The sequence below is a fragment of the Gopherus evgoodei genome, chromosome 5 (genome assembly GCF_007399415.2).
Source record: "Gopherus evgoodei ecotype Sinaloan lineage chromosome 5, rGopEvg1_v1.p, whole genome shotgun sequence".
In the NCBI taxonomy this organism is placed as follows: Eukaryota; Metazoa; Chordata; order Testudines; family Testudinidae; genus Gopherus; species Gopherus evgoodei.
In genome coordinates, this window is record NC_044326.1 from 2,722,731 (window position 1) to 2,734,809 (window position 12,079).

General features: G+C 56.1%; 1 protein-coding gene across 1 annotated transcript in view; it reads right to left on the minus strand.

Moving 5' to 3' along the window:
- Window positions 1–11,600, minus strand: part of PAIP2B (poly(A) binding protein interacting protein 2B) — a 43,848-nt gene extending 32,248 nt beyond the window's left edge. The window contains exon 1 of the mRNA XM_030563200.1: window positions 11,485–11,600. The gene's annotated coding sequence lies outside the window, so the exon portion shown is untranslated. The remainder of the gene's footprint in view (window positions 1–11,484) is intronic.
- Between the last annotated feature and the right edge of the window lie 479 nt (window positions 11,601–12,079).

The following is a 12,079-nucleotide window of genomic DNA, read 5'->3' on the forward strand; positions in this document are numbered from 1 at the left end:
AGAATACAATGGTCTCACATTCCTCCCCACTCTGCATGCCGGCGTGGAAAGCATGCTGCTAGTTTAAAGAGCTGGTCAATGTTCAGAACGCTTAACTACAGCTTTTCAGCACTATTTGGCTACAGGGTAAAATGACATTGTAGCCTTGAGCGTGGGACAAGGGCTTCTACTGCATTTGTGCAGCTCATAGTGCAGTGGGTCCTGGTCCAAAGGAGGCTCCCGGAGTGTCACTGCAGCATAAAATAGCAAATGCTGTAACCAAAGTGGTGCTCTAGGCCATAAACAAACATTGCTTGTCTACACTCCAAGGAAGCTGCCAGGGACTGAGCTGCGAGATTGCATCAGAAGGTGACCTAGCCAGCAGAATGTGACATAAGTCAAGGAATGGCCTGGTACTGAACCCTGCTACCCTAGTTACTAGCAGCAGGTGTCATCTGGGGAAGTATTCCAGCCTCCATCAGACACGATCACAATGATCCCTCTTCTGGCCTTGGAATCTATGAATCTACCAGAAGAAAAAAGCCACTTGCCCCTCGGCATAGACAGCAGGTGCCCAGTAATGAGAGAGACAGGTAACAGCTCAGCGCAGTTACTGCATATGAGCACGTCACCCACAAGCACCCAGAGAAAAACCTGCAAACAAAATTCCCCCGAGATGGGACATCTCGGTGAAGAGAGCCCCCCGCAATGCTCTTTATCTGGAGAGCATCAGCCCACTCTCAAAGTAGCCTTGTATTTACATACCAGCCAACTGTCACTAAAGATCACACACCCCTCCCATTAGCAGGGCAGGGCCTTACTGGGTACGCACCCCTCTGTATTTATCTATAGTACTTAGATGGCTCCAACACCATAGCATCCGAGCACCTCATGATCTTTCATGCAGTCATCCTTGCAACCCCCTGCAGGGCAGGGCAGTGCTATTATCCTCATTGCACAGAGGGGAAACTGAGGCACAGGCAAAGATTCTTGCTCAAGGTCACACAGGAAGTCTGTGGCAAAGCATGGAACTGAATCCAGGCCTCTCAAATCCTAGGCTAGTTCCCTATCCACTGGGCCACATTGCCTCTCTACCATTCCCTTCCTCACAATCTGCATTCAAGCTTACAGGGCTGCCGGTGGCACTGCATTCCAAGCAGTCCAGAAACAGCCTGCTTGAGGCAAACATGCATTTAGCTAGTAAGGGGCAGACAGGCAGGTTCAGAAACTTGAATTTCAGCAACATGCTTCATCCTTCAATGACACGCCAACCTGGGCTGGATATCGATTCGGAACCCAACCTGTGGCTCCGGAGACACGTGCGGCTCCTTGTATAGGCACCGACTCCGGGGCTGGAGCTACCGGTGCCAACTTTCCTGTGTGCTGGGGGGTGCTCACTGCTCAACCTCTGGCTCTGCCCCAGGCCCTTTCCCCACTCCACCCCTTCCCACGCCCTCCCCTGCTGTGCCCTTGCTCCTCCCCACTCACTCCCGAGCCTCCTGCATGCCGCAAAACAGCTGATCGGGAGGTGCGGGGAGAGAGAGAGACGTGCTGATCGGCGGAGCTGCTGGTGGGTCGGAGGCACTGGGAGTGGAGCCGGGGGAGCTGACACGGGCTGCTGGTGTATGACTGTGGCTCTTTGGCAAGGTACATTGGAAAATTCTGGCTCCTTCTCAGGCTCAGGCTGGCCACCCCTGGGCTAATGCATCACATTACCAGCTCTTGTGCCCACCCTCAAATCACCACATGTAACTGGAACAAAGCTCAAGATCACTTTGTGTAATGATTTAAACTGTCCTTCCTTCACGCACGCACTGGTTTCTATAGGGTTGCTCACAAGCATTGGGATGCTGCTATTTTTCTCTAAAAATAATAAAAAGTACCCTTGAAGTGTTTGTTTAGAAAAGAACCATGAAAAGTGAAGTGGATTTTGCCAATTCTGGGGGCCTCCTGAAAGCTTGACGGCATCTCCTCTTTGAATGGCTTGAGAGGGAAACAAAGTCAGATACATTTTTTTAAAAAGGGCGGGGGGGGGCCTTCTGTAGAGAGTTTTTGCCTCCCTGGGCACCATTTCTTAGCAAGAAGCTTGAGGCAGCCAGCCTGCGCACACGCACACACAAGCCCACCCAAACACAAGGCTGGGAATCTATTCCAATACTCCCGAGAGCCCAACAGCTCACATTCCCAGCACTTCAGTATGAAGCCTGGTGCGCCACGTTAATGTCTTCGGGGGGAGGGGAGCCATTAGACATCGGATAAAAATTTTATTCCAAACAAATTGGGAGAGTCAGCAGGAGAGGAGGGGAAAAAAAAAGAAAAACCAGCCACGTCACAGGCTGACTTCACTCAGATCCTTCCAAAGCTTTAGTCTGCCTCAGTTTTGGATGCAGCAGCGTGTTGTCGAATTCAGGTACAATCAGACAAAGCATTGTCAGGGCTCCCAATGGTTTCAGGACTGGAGCCACGAGACAAGTGACAACTTTACACTAACAGCCTTCGGTGCTTTATTCCTGCAGCATCTACGTGCCCAGGCAGCATGTTCCAGCTCTGCCCCCGGTTCACGAGAATCCGAGACCACTTGGCACAAGGTCTGCCCAACCTGTTGGTCTGCCATTCCTCAGGCACCAAAAATTCCTGTCTCTGCAAGGCAAACCCAGCTACAGGTCCAGCACATCCCTTTGCTCCCCTTCTATGGGTCACCACTCAGTTTAGGACCAAGAGATTACAGGCTTAAGTTAAGGCACCAGGATCTGGGCTCCTATCCACTGCTAACACAGGAGTACTAGTAACATAATAGTTTGTTTACATCACCTCATGCAAATGACTAGAATTCCTATACTCATCTCCAGTAACCATTCCAGTGGGAGTTCAAATATTTCTTCTTATGAGTCAAGCATATGCCTATCTCCCCCCCACCCCCAATAATGACCCCTTCTGGGCTGAGATTAAGTATTGGATGTTTTTAGGCTTGACAGAATTCAGTTTTTACTTTTTATAATTTCAAACAGTAATATCGATGTTTATTTTGAAGCATTTTTTATTTTTATCATCAATGTCACCATGCACAGCTGTGGGAAATTATGGAGGGTTCAGACATCAATTGCTTAATGACAACAAATGTTGTGATTCAAAAAGCTAAAGCTTTGTAACTGTTATAACACAAACTGTCAATATCACATGTAAAAATAAACCAAATAAATATCCTTAACTCAAATGCTAATCAGTTCTCAAGCACCATTCGTCTTACTTTGCTTCTCTGTACGTTTCGATTATGTATAGCAATTTTTTTCATCCGTGTGAGTGCACACGGTGAAATCGACGTTCACCGACATTTGCCGATAACAACCTAACCCTTCCAAGTCTAGACATTCTCAACCCAGGATCTATATAAAGTTACGAGCAGCTGAATGAACACAGAGGGAAAGATTTCCTGCAACCTGAACTATGGCATTCACGGTCATGAGAGCAACAGGACCGAACGCCAGCATGCACCAGATTAAATTGGCTGTCCCAATCACCTGACCAGCAAGGAGGCCCAAGGTTCAGCCAGAGAGAAAAGTTGTGTGTGACTGGCCATGACGTTCTCATACCAGTATAAAACCTGTCACTGCACGTTAGGATGGAACCTGAAGAGCCGGCATGTAACAAGTACCTGAAACACACAAGGCAGGGAAGGAGTTAAGCAGCATGGCGCCTGGTTGCTGACCTTGTTCTTCCCTCAATAAGACAGACATGATTCTGGAGAAAGTGGGGCTTGCAGTTCAGTAGGAAGCACTCTGCCCTCTGACTCAATCCTCAAAACCTCTGGCCAGCAGGTAGCAAGGGTCCCTGTGGTGCAGGACAGGCTGTCTTTTGGGTGAAGATTAAAACAGCCACTGGTGATCATTGAAGACCCCATGTCCTGAGATGAAAAGCTGTTAGCCCCAGCATCCAGGTCCCTTTTCAATGCGGGATAATTACATTAATGCACCAAGGCTATTGTGTCCCATTCAGAATTTTAGGCAGCTTTAATTATACTCTGCCAGTCTACAGCACCTTCCATCACAGAATCTCAGAAGAGCCCTGTGTGAATTAGGTTTCCACAGCCCCCCGCAGGGTAAAAGCATTATCCCCACTCCCAAAAGTCAGCAGATCTGACTGGCTCTGCAGGCAGGACCAAGCGGCATAGAGAGACACTGGAAAGTTAGTTTCTTTTGCTTTGTTTTGTAGTAGATTGAAGTGCATCAGCGGAGAGGGTGAGGGGCAAGACAGAGCAGGAAAGCTGCAGGTCAGGACTGAGGTGCACCAGCAAATCTGTGGATGGAAGCCAAGGAGTGGAACAGCAGGGAGTGCTGTGGGTCAGGATTGAGGGGACAAGGGGCTGGCACACTGAGGTTTGTTAACCAAGATTAGTTGAGATATGGAGAGACTGGGAGGGTGATAAATGCACAAGACCTGCCCACAGACCGGGCATCATCCCTCACAAGTACTGCTCTCACCCACAAGAAAAGTTCATTGGTCTTTTTGCCCTTGGAGCCTCGCCGTGATTTCTCTGGCAGACACACACACATAGGCAAAACAAAGGAGAAACTCACGAAAGGAAGTTCTGGCACTAGAGATGCACAAAGGTATTTCAAAACTAATGGCTGTCTGGTAACCTGCTGAAAGCTTGCAGCTGAATTGTATTTACTGAGATTGCTCTTCCGTCAGGTGTACACCCGCTTGTTGTGGTACGATTTCCATGTGTGTGCTGGGTCAATAAAGCACTCCAAAGCCTAAGCCTTCAGCTGGAAACCAGAAGTTTCCAGACAAGGAACACCGCAGAGAGGACAGAGAAGTAGGTGATATTTTCAGTTGATAATACCGATTCTGACACCATCCCGACGAACATGCTAACTCACTGCACGTAGGCCTGGAAGGACACATGGCTCTGGCCTCTAGGCAATGGCTGCCTTGTCGGGCAATCTGCTTCTCCAACTGCGAGGCATCTTTCTGTTAGGTTGTGTGCAGCTCTCAGAACAGCAAGGAATCCTCTCTAGGTGAGGAGGTTCATTTCCTTCTGCAGATGTAAGCCACTCTAGCAGGCTTGCTCGTCTTTAACGTTTGACCTACACTAGCTATTACACTGCACAGCACAGTTCAGTGCAACCACATGGCGGCAGTGGGGATGCAATCCCAAAGTCCTTGCTCCAACAGCAATGGTTCCATTTAGGGCTATCCATTAATCGCAGTTAATTCATGCAATGAACTCAAACCAATCAATCACCATTCATCGCAGTTTTAATCGCACTGTTTAATAAGTTTCCATTGGTATTCTCTTGTTTAATATTTTGGATGTTTTTCTATATTTTCACATATACCTTGTATTCTGGGTTTAACTGAAATTAATGTATTTGAAAACGTAGAAAACATCCAAAAATATTTAAATAAATGGTATTCTATTGTTTAATCATGCGATTAATTTTTTTAATCGCTTAACAGCCCTAGTTCCATTAGCTGTTATCGCCATAAGGTCTATGACACGTGGTAGTCCAGTTGCAATTCCATCCAGGAGGGGAAGGGGACAGTGGCTTGTGCACGCACACACTGCCTAACAGTATATACTACACATATCAGCTGTGCTCTGCAGTTCTCACACCACCCCAGGTAAACCAGACAGTATCTTAGATGAAAAACATGGAGGATCTTCGTTTTTCCAGTGCTGCAACCTTGCTCAGTGTCTATCTGGTTTGCTTACCGTGAGCCAGTGCACATGGCAGCAGCTCATCTAGAAAGTGCCAGTACTCCAGATTAGCCCCTCAGAGCTTGCTGCTGAAGTTACCGCCAGTGAAATTGTTAACGTTGACATTTAAGTGTCATATGGGGGCATGACACACCTCACAGGGCTGCTGTTTCCAACTGTCTGCAGACGTGGGCAGACAGGTCCCATTTGTGGTTCTCTTTTCACCCAGAAAGCCTAGGAAATTTTTAATGAAAGCTGCGAATCTGCAGAAACCAATGGGCCCACCTGGTGCAGGGAACTGACCAGCAACACCTCAGTCCATCTCCACATATGCCAGCAGACAGCAGCACAGCGACCAGCTTACTTTCCAGGGTTCTGCACGAAGCATGCTCTCACCCATGTCACATGAGAAAACAGGGCTAAGCAGGGCTACAGGACTCTCAGAGATACCCTCAAACTGGACTAAATAAAGGATTTCTGTTAAGCACACATAAAACCAGCAATGCCACAGCCAGTTTAACTTCTCTTCCAAGAGTCTATGGCCATCCTTAGGCCCAAGGATGCAGCCCAAGTGCCTTGCAAACATTCACCTCTACGGCCTAGCGAGGAGTGATACCAAGAGGCTCTGGAAGTAGCAGTGTCCACAGGACCATGATCAGGGCACAGCCTAGCTGAAAGAATAAGGCAGGAATATTTGGGGGGGGAAGGGGAAGCAATTCTCAAGAGCTCCAAGTGCCTCCTGAGAAGAGGGTGGAGAAAGCCCTTTTACAGGGGGAGCAGATCCCTATGAATTCATCAGACCACCATCACCCAGCCCTATACGGAGCTAGCAAGTATATTACATCACTTCTGGGCCTCTCGGAATCAGCGCAAGTCCTTGCCTCAGGCTGCAAGTGACATGCTACAGACAGAGAGCTGCCCAGCAGCACAGAGAGGATGATCAGGGAGCAGCTTTCACATTTCTACTATAGTATTTCCCACCTTCACCCTTGAGTATGTTAGTCCTGCCCCAAAAGGCTCCTGCAGGGAGATTAAGATTTGGAGGAACCTTCAAGGCGATTAAAAAAAAGTTCAAATCATCCTAGGAGACCCATACCCCAGACTGTGAGTTCAAAGGTACGACTGTCCTTCCTCCACCAAGCAGGGAGGACACATTGCTAACTGCTACGACAGTCCCGCTAGAGCGTCATCCTGTTTCTAGCTTCATCCCCTTTCACCCGAGAGCACACTTAAAGCCACCAGTGACATGCTACTTTCTCAGGGATCCCACGAGGAGCTAATAATATGGGCCAAGGCAGCTTTCTCTGGCCTCTGGCTTAGCCCCAGCCAATAGTGCTTAGTTATAATGTTTAATCCATCACAGCCCCGTGCCCAGCACACAAGCCCATTTGTGCCGGCTACGAGAGATGAAAGCAAGAGGAAATTCAAAACTTTTTGACAGCTCCAGACCACAACGGCCGGCAAAGAGAAGCAGAACCGGCATGGATGCTGTTGCTGTCCCCAGTGGCTCCCGTTCAGCCATTACAAAGAGAACATGCCAGGAGAGCAGAAGCTCCCGAGTTACCCTGGAGGTAAAGAATTAATTAGGTGCGTGCACGTTACAGAAATCATTCAGATTGTATAAATCTCATGTGGAGTCCATGAGAATCTCTCACAAGTAAGTCACAGAGCAGGAGACCCGGAGAACCCCTCCCCGTCGGAGCCCATACAACCATGGCCCCTTCCTCAAAGATTATGCACAGACATCACCGCATTAGGCTGATTTTAAGTATCCAAGTTCACCATGCTCTTGGGACATGAACCTCAGGGGCTACTTGACGGCTCCCCTGCTATTTAATAAACTCCTGGGGACACGGGGGAAAAGTCCTGCACAACATCTGCAGGGAGAGTAAGTTAAGGGTCTAATTCTACCAGGCCCTATAGTATTGGCTCCCGGCCTAGGGAATGGCAGCCAAATCAGGAACTTCACTCTCCTTCTGTCTGAGGCGCTTTCTGTGGGAACCCACTTTGCCCACTGAACTAGATAAGGATTATGACCACCTCCCCGTCACTGCGACATTCTAAGGCAACCAGCCTGGTTTGAGGGGAGGCTCACAGACAGGGCAGAGGGCTGGTAGTAAAAGTTAAAGCAGCAAGTAGGGACAACTCTGGGGCAAGTCCTGGACAGCACAGCCAAGGGCTGCCATGTCCCCTCCTACCCCACTCATTTCCAGCGGCACCTGGGGTCAAGCGGACAATCACAGAAAAGACAACCAAGAGCACACTGAGGAAGAGAACAGGAAGTGGTACCCAAGGGGGTCCCCATTGTGGAGGATGAAGGGGAGGGCAGACACCAATGGGAAGCCCAAGCAGGAGGGCTGGTCCTAGGAGGAAGGGGCAGAGCTGAGTGGACAGGACTAGTCCTGGGGAAGGGGGGTATCCTGGAGGAATGTCACAGGGGATGGGGGGCAATCCTGGGGAGAGGTGTTCCATGGAAGGGGCTGTTCGCGGGGGAAGCAATGGGAATCCCAGTGAGGAGGGCTGGTCCTAAGGGGCTTTGATGGAGGAAACAGAAGGGGAAGGGGAAATCAGTCCTGCAGAGGACAAAGCCCAGAGAAGGGAGGCCAGTCCCAGGGGGAACATGATGGAAGGGTCTGCCTGGGGGGCACAGAGGCCAGAGGAGGGGGTGGGGGATAGTCATCCCGATGAGAATCCTGGGCAGGAGAATTGATGGGGGTGGGGGAGAAGAGTCCAGAGCAGGGGGAGCGGTCCCGGGGGGGGGGAAGCTGGGGGATCTGGATGGGGGGGGCAGAGGAGCCCGGGGGGCCAGGGCCAGGAGCCGAGGGGAGGAAGAGCAGGGAGGGGAAGCCCACAGAAGGGGGCATTTCCCAGGGAATCCCGACGGGGGGCAGTCCTGGGGGAAGAGCAGGGGGATCCCAATGAGGGGATGGGGGGAGAAGAGCCCGGGGGCGGGGGGAACAGAGCCAAGAGAAGGGGGCCATTTCCCGGGGGATCCCGATGGGGGGATGGTCGGGGAAGAGCCCGGGGGGGGGGGGGAGAACAGAGCCCAGAGAAGGGGGGCATTTCCCAGAGGATCCTGATGGGGGAGCGGGGAAGAGCCCGGGGGAAGCTGTCGGGGGGGGGGGGGGGGGAACAAAGCCCAGAGAAGGGAGGTATTTCCCGGGGTATCCCAATGGGGGGGGCGGTCCCAGGGGAAGAGCAGAGGGATCCCGATACGGGGACAGGGGAAGCGGTCCCGGAGGGGGGGGGGGCAAGACAGAGCCCAGAGAAGGGGGCATTTCCCGGGGGGCGCAAGGGGGGCGGTCCCAGGGGAAGAGCAGAGGGATCCCGATACGGGGACAGGGGAAGCGGTCCCGGAGGGGGGGGGGGGAGGACAGAGCCCAGAGAAGGGGGCATTTCCCGGGGGGGGGGGGACAGAGCCCAGAGAAGGGGGCATTTCCCGGGGGGGGGGGACAGAGCCCAGAGAAGGGGGCATTTCCCGGGGGGGCGGACCCGGGGGGTGGGGCAGAGCCCAGAGGAGGGGGCATTTCCCGGGGGGGGGGGGACAGAGCCCAGAGGAGGGGGCATTTCCCGGGGGGGGGGGGACAGAGCCCAGAGGAGGGGGCATTTCCCGGGGGGGGGGGGGACAGAGCCCAGAGGAGGGGGCATTTCCCGGGGGGGGGGGGGGACAGAGCCCAGAGGAGGGGGCATTTCCCGGGGGGGGGGGACAGAGCCCAGAGGAGGGGGCATTTCCCGGGGGGGGGGGGGGACAGAGCCCAGAGAAGGGGGCATTTCCCGGGGGGGGGGGGACAGAGCCCAGAGGAGGGGGCATTTCCCGGGGGGGGGGGGGACAGAGCCCAGAGGAGGGGGCATTTCCCGGGGGGGGGGGGACAGAGCCCAGAGGAGGGGGCATTTCCCGGGGGGGGGGGACAGAGCCCAGAGGAGGGGCATTTCCCGGGGGGGGGGGACAGAGCCAAGAGGAGGGGGCATTTCCCGGGGGTGGGGGGGACCAGAGCCCAGCGCTGAGGGGCATTTACCGGGGGGGGGGACAGAGCCCAGAGAAGGGGGCATTTCCCGGGGGGGGGGACCGGGGGGGGCGGCAGCGCCAGAGGAAGGGGGCATTTCCCGGGGGGGGCGGACCCGGGGGGGGGGCAGAGCCCAGAGAAGGGGCACTTCCGGGGGGGGCGTGTCCGGGGGGGGACAGAGCCCAGAGAAGGGGGCACTTCCCGGGGGGGGCGGGGACAGAGCCCAGAGAGGGGGCACTTCCGGGGGGGCGGGACAGAGCCAGAGAAGGGGGCACTTCCCGGGGGGGGGGGGACAGAGCCCAGAGAAGGGGGCATTCCCGGGGGGGGGGGGACAGAGCCCAGAGAAGGGGGCATTTCCCGGGGGGGGGGGGAACAGAGCCCAGAGAAGGGGGCATTTCCCGGGGGGGGGGGGAACAGAGCCCAGAGAAGGGGGCATTTCCCGGGGGGGGGGGGACAGAGCCCAGAGAAGGGGGCATTTCCCGGGGGGGGGGGGACAGAGCCCAGAGAAGGGGGCATTTCCCGGGGGGGGGGGACAGAGCCCAGAGAAGGGGGCATTTCCCGGGGGGGGGGGGACAGAGCCCAGAGAAGGGGCATTTCCCGGGGGGGGGGGGACAGAGCCCAGAGAAGGGGGCATTTCCCGGGGGGGGGGGGACAGAGCCCAGAGAAGGGGGCATTTCCCGGGGGGGGGGGACAGAGCCCAGAGAAGGGGGCATTTCCCGGGGGGGGGGGGGACAGAGCCCAGAGAAGGGGGCATTTCCCGGGGGGGGGGGGGACAGAGCCCAGAGAAGGGGGCATTTCCCGGGGGGGGGGGACAGAGCCCAGAGAAGGGGGCAATTCCCGGGGGGGGGGAAACAGAGCCCAGAGAAGGGGGCATTTCCCGGGGGGGGGGGACAGAGCCCAGAGAAGGGGGCATTTCCCGGGGGGGGGACAGAGCCCAGAGAAGGGGGCATTTCCCGGGGGGGGGGGACAGAGCCCAGAGAAGGGGGCATTTCCCGGGGGGCCGGCCCCGGGGGGGGGGACAGAGCCCAGAGAAGGGGGCATTTCCCGGGGGGGGGGGACAGAGCCCAGAGAAGGGGGCATTTCCCGGGGGGCCGGCCCCGGGGGGGGGGACAGAGCCCAGAGAAGGGGGCATTTCCCGGGGGGGCGGTCCCGGGGGGGGACATAGCCCAGAGGAGGGGGCATTTCCCGGGGGGGGACAGAGCCCAGAGAAGGGGGCATTTCCCGGGGGGGGACAGAGCCCAGAGAAGGGGGCATTTCCCGGGGGACCCGGGGGGGGGGACAGAGCCCAGAGGAGGGGGCATTTCCCGGGGGGGGGGGCAGAGCCCAGAGAAGGGGGCATTTCCCGGGGGACCCGGGGGGGGGACAGAGCCCAGAGGAGGGGGCATTTCCCGGGGGGGGGGACAGAGCCCAGAGGAGGGGGCATTTCCCGGGGGGGGGGGACAGAGCCCAGAGGAGGGGGCATTTCCCGGGGGGGCGGACCCGGGGGGGGACAGAGCCCAGAGGAGGGGGCATTTCCCGGGGGACTCGGGGGGGGGCAGAGCCCAGAGGAGGGGGCATTTCCCGGGGGACTCGGGGGGGCAGAGCCCAGAGAAGGGGGCATTTCCCGGGGGGGGACAGAGCCCAGAGAAGGGGGCATTTCCCGGGGGGGCGGTCCCGGGGGGGGGACAGAGCCCAGAGAAGGGGGCATTTCCCGGGGGGGCGGTCCCGGGGGGGGACAGAGCCCAGAGAAGGGGGCATTTCCCGGGGGGGCGGTCCCGGGGGGGCCTGGAACAAGACCCCTCTCTCCCGCGCGGTACCTACCTGGCCGGGCTCCGCCTGCGCCGCAGGAGCCTCTCCGCTCGCCGAGGCCGCACACGCTGCTCCGCCGCCACACGCACACCGCTACCCTCAAACGCTCCCCTGGCTCTGCAGGCTGGCCCCGAGCCTCATTGGCGGAGGTGCCTGTCACTCTCCCTGCACTGCTGCACGATGGCCCGCCCTCTCCTCTCCATTGGTCCCACTTCGCACAAACATTCGTCCTATTGGCCTACGAGGCTGTCGTACCTTCCGCCTCCCTAATCCCCGCCCTCTCTCTCTTCCCGCGCCTCTCTATTGGCTCCGTGGGGCAGACTCTTGCAGCCCATTGCTCAGAACGTGCCCCTCCCCTCTCCCTCAGGGCCCGCCTCTCTTCCTTATTAGGCCGCATCACCCATCCTCCGCTCTCTATTGGCCGAGAAGTTTGTCACTCCATGTGCGCTTCCCAAATCCCACCTCGAGAGCCATTTCATTGGTATTTCCGCCACCGCTCGACCTATGCAGACCAGGGAAAAGAGACACGTGGGCCGTTGCTTATTGGACGACGGTCGAGTTCCACAACTAGTTCAGTGCGTCTCCCACGTGGGGCCAAGGAGCGGGA